The 9,729-nt window shown below is 38.9% G+C and overlaps 1 long non-coding RNA gene across 1 annotated transcript; it reads right to left on the bottom strand.

Moving 5' to 3' along the window:
* Positions 1 to 1,573: 1,573 nt before the first annotated feature.
* LOC147655466 (uncharacterized) lies at positions 1,574 to 8,226 on the bottom strand. The gene is made up of 2 exons (XR_015286907.1): positions 6,549 to 8,226; positions 1,574 to 5,117 (listed from the first exon to the last, which is right to left on the bottom strand). It is a non-coding gene; the product is annotated as an uncharacterized LOC147655466 (long non-coding RNA).
* Between the last annotated feature and the right edge of the window lie 1,503 nt (positions 8,227 to 9,729).

Here is a 9,729-nt window from a genome sequence, read left to right as displayed (position 1 = left end):
GATTTAGCACCTTCTATCCTAGGTTGAGGGTCTTCTGTGGAGAGTAACCTTTATCAAATTTGATTTACACTATGTTTTCTTCTGTGCTTGTAGATTTTCCCACCTATAAGTAGCCACAGCTTTCAATACTGCCTGTACCAATGCATGTATAATACTTCCAGTTCCAGAGCAATGTGAGACCTTCCATTCCAAAAATATATATTACAGGGTTTAAAAAGTCACATGCATTGTAAAAAAATAAGACAAATTAACCTCCATGATGTGCAGGTCAGGGTTTTTTTCTCTGGAAATCATTGCATTCCAAAAATTAACAAAATGGGTTTCTCCAATAAACAATATTAGGAGACAGATGTGAATTATTCAGTCTTTTCCTTTTCAGCCAAATGATTCATCAGTGGTTTAAATCAGGTTCTTCAGAGGTATCTCAGATTACATACACAAAGAAATACAAGCTGAATATCAGGAGTTTTGTTCAAGGTCATATTCAAAGTCTGAATCAGTACAAAAACTGAACTCAATCCCCCAGACCAAAGCCCTCATGATTTAAATTGAATGTGCTGCAGACAATCCGGAGATGATACTTGGACAAATGTTTGATGAGATATCTTGAAATGTCTAGGGAGAACAAAACTCTGTTTCTGAAACAGTTTAATCCCAAGGAATTCCAGGAGAAGAGGCAATTTTCTACATCTCTGCTCACATTCATAATATTTATCTGTATTATCTATTATGCTCAGAGCACGTTTTCTCCAGAAGCTGTCAAACCCCTGCATCAGTGAAGAGGTCACATGAGAACAATCATGTCCTCTATTTGTATTAAAATTGGTTTTTGTGGAACTATATAATAATAAAAGTAATATTAGTTACCCAGCCTTGTAAATTCACAAGCACCAATTGCACTACACAGCTCCCATTACATTTTTTAAAGGTCTTGCCATTGTCATTCTAAAACAGCACAGAAAAGAACACTGCAGACAGAGCTTTTAACATGGGAAGTAGATTAATCATAATGTTATCTGTGTTTCATTGTTCTTTTTTAGCAAAAAATATTCAGTTGCTAATAAACAAATAGATTAAAGTGGGCTTAACTTGAATGCTAGGGTGTGATAATATATTTTAGGAAAGTGATAGCCACTTAATGTACAGGGCAAGACAGATTAAAGAAAGCTGCAGAAACTTGGGAAACCTTTATACTTACAGATATTTTCATGGAACCTCAAAGCATAGGCAGCCTCCAAGCAAGAGCTTCTATAGTCATATTTCTGGGCTTAGTCAGAACTGCAAAAGTCTCATTCTAAGAACCCAAGTAGTTTTCTGATTTAAGCTAAGAATATAAAACTTCGGTGTTACTTAATGTCCCCTTAAACTACAACAAACTGAACTCTCTCAAGTTTCAGGAAGAGGGTTATTAAACTTAGGAGAGCCTGTATTTCAGGTATCCTATGTGTCAGCTTTGAACACAACTACAGGTGCTAGTACAAAGTCAAGGCAAGAGGGATTTTGCTCAGCTTTTCCTAGAAAAATATATTGTGAATAGAGTTAAAGTAATGAAAAAGAGCTTCTGCCAGCTGTCTTCATGTTGATCTGAAATTCACAGTGGCACAACTCAAAAAAATGCCACTGTTACCACTTGCTTTCCTGCTATGGGGACAGCCCCCTGAGACCTCATTGCCATGCATATGAGTGCAGGAGCAAAGTGAGGACACTGACATGTGAAAAAAAGTCAAGTATGTCAAGTATGTCAAACTATGTCAAGCTGCTAGAGCAGATATGTAAAATCTCCCACATACAGGGCTTGATATATCACATAATTTAATTTAAGGGCAATGACCTCAGGTGTAACTTTCTTCTACCACAGTCACAAAAAAAAAGGAAAAAAAGAAAAGGCCAATCCTTTTATTATTTGGGTTTTTAATCCTATCACAGATGTACTGTCTTAACCAGTATCAGAGATCATCCAAAGATATTCTTGGCAAATGGAAACTACACAAAAATATGATGGTGGAAGCCCAGAAGAATCTTCCAGATATAAATATATCAGGCCCTTGTTTGAGATAATACATTTCCATTGTTGGTCATTTCTCACTTTCTCTTTATCTCCATCGAGTTTTTGTTTTTTAATTTGAAAGGGAAATCTCTTGTTTCTTGCTTGATCACTGTGACCTGCAGCTGGCTCTTCTCCATTGACAGCAGCTCAGAGTGAAGTGGCAGCACAGCTTTGCATGTTTGACTTGAGGGAAACGTGGGATATGTGAAAAGGTACATGGAGAATTTAAGACACCTCAGCAAACAGCTAAAGCTCACAGTTCACACAGCACTGTATTTTGACTCACTGCTGGGTACCAACACTAAAAGCATTCTTCAGCTTTATTTAGTGACCTTTTAGCTGCATTTTTCTTTCAGTGTAATAAGATAGAGTATCTAAATTCAGCTTGCCATCTTCCCTGCAGCTTCCTATAAGCTGCTCATTCTCACTGTAGCCCATCACTTGGTTCTACATAAAGTCTTCTCAGTTTCTGTCATCCAGGACACCTCCAGTGAAACCAAAGAGGCTACGTGTTCATTCACCAGGAATTCATTCAGGGAGAATTTTAAGCTTCATGCATAAGACTAATAATATTCATGACACTTTAATTTTACCAATATTTGTTCCATTCATTAAACAAATGCAGGAGAAATCAGGCTTCATATGAAAAGCCTCAGCTTTAGCACTTTCCTGGTGGCCAGTGCTGCAGCATGTGCCCTCAAGAGACAGTAGCAAAGATAGTGACAGGACATTGATCTGCTTTTTCCCAGTTTTCACTTGCCACTCTAAATGAAAATCACTTCAAGGTTGTTGCAGCTTATTTAATTCTTTCTGTTATGGAAACTCTAATTCTACTACTCTACTCAGCTCCCCTCTGTCATATTTCCAGTACCAGATCTTGTGTAAAAATGGTAACTGTGTCAGCCTTCTGTGTGATATCAAAATTAGAAAATAAAAACAGACATAGGAATCTTGAAGATCAAGTAAATAAAATTGCATCCTTGTTGATAAAGATAAACTCAGAAAACGTCCATTAAACAACATTTTGGCCTGAGCAGTCACTTCCAGTTGTTCTTATTTGCAGTGTTTTGAAAACCTCATTCTTCTGAGCTCTGTAAATATTTCTTCTTATTCTTTTACAGTAAATTTTTATCTAAAATTTTGCTTTCTCAGGACCAGTAAAGCCATTTTAATCTCGAATTCCCAAGCTGCTAAATCTCCAGAAACCTGCCACCTAAGCAGTTTCCAAGAACTTTCCCTTCTGCAGAAATTTATAATAGATTTACAGCTAAGTACAGTAATTAATTTTGCACATTAGAGTCAACATGTCCGAGTGGATTATATAAATGAGGTTTAAAAACAAACAAAGAAAAATGAATGTAAAAATTCTGGCCACATAAAAATTCTATATCTGCTTTTAAAAAGGTATAAAAAGTTAAAAGGTTATAAAGAATGTGCTGAATTTAATTTCAAACTGGTGTTTTCAGACATTCCAAGAGGGTATCACGCTCACTCTGACAGCAGTGCTGACAGCAAGGGAAGTGAAGTACTGGAAAGGGATTTGGGTACCTTGAGAACATCTCATCACTGCCCTTAGCTTCTAACATCTCCTCATAAAAGCATTCTTCAGCTTTATTTCCCTTATTTCTACGTAACATGTCACATTACCTTCATTTTCAATAGCAATTCTCTCAGAAATTCTGAAAATAAAAGCAGAATGCAAGAACAGAGACTAATGTGGACCCAAAGGTGCAGAGCTGAGCATGGCAGGGCAGCATGACAGGTAGTCCTCAGAACAGCCAAAGTACCTCTGTTTTGGTTGGTTATCACTTCTGGTCTTATTCACTGGATTCATACTGTAGTTTTGACCAGGAGAAGATGGGAAAGGAGACTCCCAGGAAATGAGAAAACACTTCCCTCAAACAGTTCTGGTTTCTTTAGTTAACTGAATATTCTTACCAAGTCTTACAATTTATCCATTGTAATTGCTAGAGTATTTATGCTTTTGTTCTGCTTGTTTCTATATCTGAAAGAGTAACGAGACTCCATATTTTATATAAATTTCTAAATGTTCTCAAGTACTCTATTTCATGTCTCATTTATAATGTGGAAAAGGACACTCAAATTTTCTATTTTCCATTTAGTTGTTTGCTACAATGCCTTTGGGAAGCAGCTATTTTCATCATTTTGATTTTAAGCAAAAGTCCTATTTAAGAACCTTTCTTTGGTTTTGAGAATCCTTGCCAAAACAAAACCAGATGATGAGTGACCTGAAATACAATTTACTTCCACACTGTAGATTTAATGGAACCCTACATCAAAGTAAGAGTAGGGTTTGTGGCCTGTAGGAAAAGCTGAGAGAAGGCAGTTTTCCCCCTCAACAAGAATTTAGTAATGAAGTTCAGTGTCAGGTGCTGCCATAGGAACCTCCTTGAGGCCAGGAAGTTCAGTGAGGGGAAGTCAGTTCTGAGAAAAGGACTAAATGCCAGAGGTAACAATAAGAAAGAGGTGGAAATATGATGCCTTGTTATCCCTGCAGGAACCTATTGCTTCAATTTCCCCTTTTATTGTAAGCAGGATAAATACACCAGGAATTTCTCATTTTCTGTCTGTGCTTCAGGCTCTTCTGAAGTTATTCTGCTACTGTCACAGCATCCTCTAAGAGTCACAGACAGCACTTTGAGAGACCTGTCGGTCTATTACTAATGGAACATTCTCAGCTAAGATTTCTATACAAATACAGCTGCTAGTGGAATTTAATTGCCAAATGAAAAAAGATACCTAGCCTGAAAATGTCCTCCAAGCCACCAGTTAATAACACAAGCACTGCTTTCCTCATGAAAATATCTTTTATCTCTTGCACTTCACAGCTTACAACGCCCAGCTACACCTCACTCTGATATGCACATGACCATGTACATCCTCACAGGAGGTGAAAAACCATTTCTTATAAATTAAGGTCTGAAATAGATGAGGGAATCTCTTCTCTGATGTCTTGGGGCCAGTCTCTGTCTTGTGAGGAAGAAGTGGCATTCACTTCGGATTTACATCCTAGACTGCCAAAGCGATGTGATCAAGTACAGCAGACCAGCTAGAAAACAAACAAGGAGAAAGGGGGTGATGACTGAAGGGGAAAACACACTAACGCAGAGCAAACATGATCCTGGAAGGATGGGCTCCAAAACAAGCCATGCTTGCCAACTCTAACCAAAAAGACCCTTTCTGTAAGCAAGTGCTTTGACACTGACACCACAAAGGTCGAGCACTCATGTGCTGGCTGCTACTTTACACACTGACACTGCCCCTCACTCCCTGCTCCCTGATACAGATGAACTTTTGACAGACAAGTGGAAGGATTTTAGTCCTTTCAGATTAGAATTAGCTCAGAATGGATCCAAATTATTTCTTCTTAAGTGCTGCTTATTTCCATAACCATCCCAGTTGCCAGTGATAAACTGGCAATGGATAATGAAAGGGAAATATCTCCTCAGTATTGTTTCAACTTCTTCCTTGAAAAATGAAAGTGGTGGAGGGCAGCCTTGTAGGTGTTGTTTTTCTAAGTAGGCAGGAGTAAGATATACATATCTATAAACACTTTGGAAGCACCTTACATTAGAAAACGTGACACAATTTCCTAGCAGCTAGGAACAGCTGCATGTTTCTCAGACTGGGACCCTGAGTCTGGGTCAGAAGAGTTTAAAGTCAATATTTATGTACAACCTTCAGGAAATATTACTGTTCCAAACAAACCTACTGGTCAAGCTTGAAGGAAAGGGGAAAGTTTTCTTAGGAATACGAATCATGAAAAATACATTTCTTCAGTGCACAAACAGAAAGTAGATAGATATCAAAAGTTGCAGAACTACGTGGTGAGACATGATTTTTTGACTCATGCAAAAGGGATTCTAAAATTGTTTTAATACCACAGTTCTGTTCAAAATTTTGCATAGTTGTTAGATATTGCTTCAGAACAAAGGAAAAAACCTAGAGTATTTTCCAGGAATTTTTTATGGCTCCAAATTCTTAAGAGTGTTTAGAATGACTCCTTGGGGGAAAGAAACCGAGCAGAAAAGGGGAATAAACAACCATTAACCAGAAAAAGAGAATACCCAGCAATGTGAAGAGGGAGGTCTTCAAAATGGATTCCTCATTCCTGAAGGATATGAGACCATAACTCTGAAATTGTTTTTATGAAAGAGAACTTAAATTGCTTTCGCCTTAGGTACTGGTCATGATCTTCCAGCTCAACTATAATGCCAGCCAAGGAGCTGTATCACTCCTCTTTGGAAGCAGGAGAAGACACATTGTAATTTAGGATTGCCTGGTCTGTGGTTTCCCTCAGGCTTGGTAGATGATAGTAAGTAGATTTCTTCAATCCTGAGCAGTTCACATGGAAATGAATGAGAAGGAAAAAACCTTCACCCCTCCCACTTGATTCAGAAGGCTGGGCAGCATAATGCCTATTCCCCTCCACAGCCCAATCCTTTACTTGAACCAAGAAATGAGAAAATAAAAGACCCACAGGATCAGCATCAAGCATCTGTTTTACCAGGGAATCCTCTTGCTCAGAAGCAATCTTCAAATCTCAGAAGCACCTTCCAGGCTGAACATGTAGGCAAAAAATCTTGGTCCAACTGCCATGGAACACTGACATCATCAATCCAGAGCCTCTACTGCCCATGTGGCCAAGGAAAAACAACACAAAGTGACTTTTCTTCCTGTGAGTCAGGATCACAGCCTGCAGCTGTTTATTGAATCCCAGTTGTATAAAGGTTCTATGTCTGACAGAAGGCTGGATGTTTGAAGAAAAATAGCATATTTCAGTCATGAAATATCTTGGCTATCAGCACGAATTTTCTATTGGGGTTTGAAAGATGCCAGAAAGCATATGTGCCACGCATGAATCCTGATTGCTACCAACAAGAACTGTTCCTGACAGCCCTAATACTTATTTACAGCATTCCTGTATTTAAATCTGATAGGCAAAAGGCAAAAAAACTCACTCTTCAACATTAGATAACACAGAAAGTGCCAGCATCATTCAGCTTTGAGCAATCCTCTGAAACACAAATTGTCTCAGGTGTTACACATTTCCAAGAGACGGCACACCTACCATATCATGATGTGTGTTGATGATTCCCCCCCATTCATTCCAACATTCCTCTGCAAGCACCAACACTTTTCAGTTTGGGAAGATATATACTAAAGGCTGGCCAAATGTTCTCCAATGCCATAATAGTCCCTGCATACAGCCCAGAAGTTTTACAAGTCCAGTCACATAATACCCTCTTTTAAGCCTCAATTTTTTCTGTTACAGAAACCCCTGTTTGCATAGCAGTTAGTCAGAACATTATATTTTAATGGAAAAAAAAGATATTTTTTCTGTTTAAAATAAGTGTTTCTCATTTAATTCAAAAGGAACCTCCTTTGGTCAGCTCTGACAGCAATTCTTCTTATGCAAGCCAGAAGTACCTCTCAACTGGAGAAGCAGCATCTTAAGCAAAAGGACAAAAGCTCTTGGTATGAAATTCATTCTGTCCAGTGCCTGCTCCCCCAGACTCATATAACCTTTCTTAGGATCTCACATTCACAGCTCCTTGGTGTTTCTGCAGGGGAAGATGTGCTCCAGTGCTGTGTTGCACCTGAGACCTCGTGTCTCTGAGCATATCCCCAGATCAACAACTTGGTAGTTGAGGTACAAGAGAGAGAAAAAAAACCCAAGTTTGCTTTCCACAGCTCAGTCCTTTCAAAAAGTGTTGAATATTGCAGATTCTCAGGTCCCACTTGCTGTTCTTCTGTGTCTGATGAGAGGCAGATCCCGCTCCCCTCTGCCCAGTTGCCAGAGTAGATGGGCTGTCTCCATTTATTAATTATTTTTTGTAATTTTAATATTTTTATTTATTTATTTATATAATTATATTGACCTTTCTACTAAACTCAGGAGCATTAAACTCATACAGTGTGGCTCTAGAGAATCATTTAAAGATCATGGGATTTTACGAGAGCAAATTCCAAATTTCCATTCTTTGCCTAATATTTTGAGAGACTAAGAAGTAATGCCTTCAAACTTTTAGCCCAATAGATAGTAGCCTGCAGCGAATCCACAGTTTTCCTGTAATTCCCTGGATCCCAGAGCCAGCATTTTAACCTGACAATGAGGCAACAGTGTCCAGAGGAGAGGTGATCAACACACCCTGTGTTTCTTCCAAAGAACTGATGTAAGGAGTCAAAGCTCATCAGCCCAAATTAGCTTTCAGCTTGCATGCAGCGAGCCATCAGCCTGCAGCTGATTGCCCCTCTGAGGCTCTGTCCTGCAGGAAGAATTGGAATGCAGGAAACCTTGCCCTCCATGGAGCAGGACCAGGTTAAGGAACATTTACAAACTGAACATACACAGGCCTATGGCCTCTGATCCAACACAACCCTGAGTGCCAAGTGAGCTGGCAGATGTTACCGAGAGGTCACACTCTATTTCTGAAATGAGGTGATCAGGGTAGGTTCCCAAGGACTGAAAGAAACTCACACTGATTTCCCACTTCCTTTCTGCATTTATTTTTAAAGTTCTAAAGGAAAGCTAAAATAAAGCTATTCTTTCACAACAGAGAATACAGCTTTACCGTGTGTTTTTATTTATATAGACATACCCACACACAAATATAATTTACATTTATCTCCCAGGAAGGATATCTTCACCTGATAGCCATCTTTAAGCATCCATTCTCTTCCCTCACTTCTGTGTCTTTCCAAAGAGCCAGAAGGGCTTTGAGCCCTCCTTGAGGGCTGAGAGCACTCAAAGTGCTGGCACTGATCAGAAACAAAGGTAAAATCTTTCACTTTACAGAAAATAGATAAATAGAAAAGTATGATACGAGACCAACATGCACTCAGGCAATTAAGATCTTTCTGCATGCTCAACTGAAATTCATGTTTTAGTTGCAGTGAACACTTATTTTAGTTGGAAGGTCACCACCCGCCCCATTTCACACACAAAACCTTAAGGTTTGCATTGCCTGCTTTTTGTAGAAACAGTCCTAATTTCCAGTTGTTCAATGTGGATCTTGTCCACAGGATGACAAAACATGTCCAGTTCTAGTTTGCTCTTCCTGACAGATACTTCAGTGGAGCATTTTTAAGTGTCACATGAGGGAGATTGAATGGTCCTCTTATGGCAGTGCTGGTGTTCTACAAGGCTCATAAATATGTTACTGTTAGAAAATTTGTCCTAATTCTTACTGATCTATCCAGGATGGCTACCCAAAATAAAATATCCCCTTCCTCTTTGCAACAACCTTGAATAATAGATAAAAGGCTGTTGCATTCTCCTCCCACTTCTTCCTCCTCTGAGCTAAATTCCTTTTTGAATATTTTTCATGCTTTCCTTTTAGGTTGTATTTTCTTTAGGCTCCCAACCCATTGTTTTTCTGCAATCCACACCTTATCCTTCAGTCTACAGCCTCAAAGTTGTTGCCATGACCTTCACAACCCATAGGGACATATCTGTGGCTCCTTAACCAGACACAAATCTGGGAGAATTTCTTTTTGTTTTTCTTATTCTGTTTATGAAAACTGGAATCCTCTGCAGTCACTGGTGGCTTTGGAAATGGGTGGTTTTATAGATTTTCCATTCTTGCATCAGAAGCTTTTTTTTCCCTGTGTTTAACAGTGGGTTATAAATGTTAGGATCAGATTGCCATCTCTTCCAG

Source organism: Cyanistes caeruleus, chromosome 1 (assembly GCF_971803275.1).
Source record: "Cyanistes caeruleus chromosome 1, bCyaCae1.hap1.1, whole genome shotgun sequence".
In the NCBI taxonomy this organism is placed as follows: Eukaryota; Metazoa; Chordata; class Aves; order Passeriformes; family Paridae; genus Cyanistes; species Cyanistes caeruleus.
The sequence above is the reverse complement of the archived record's forward strand: the minus strand, read 5'-3'. Positions and strand labels throughout refer to the sequence as shown.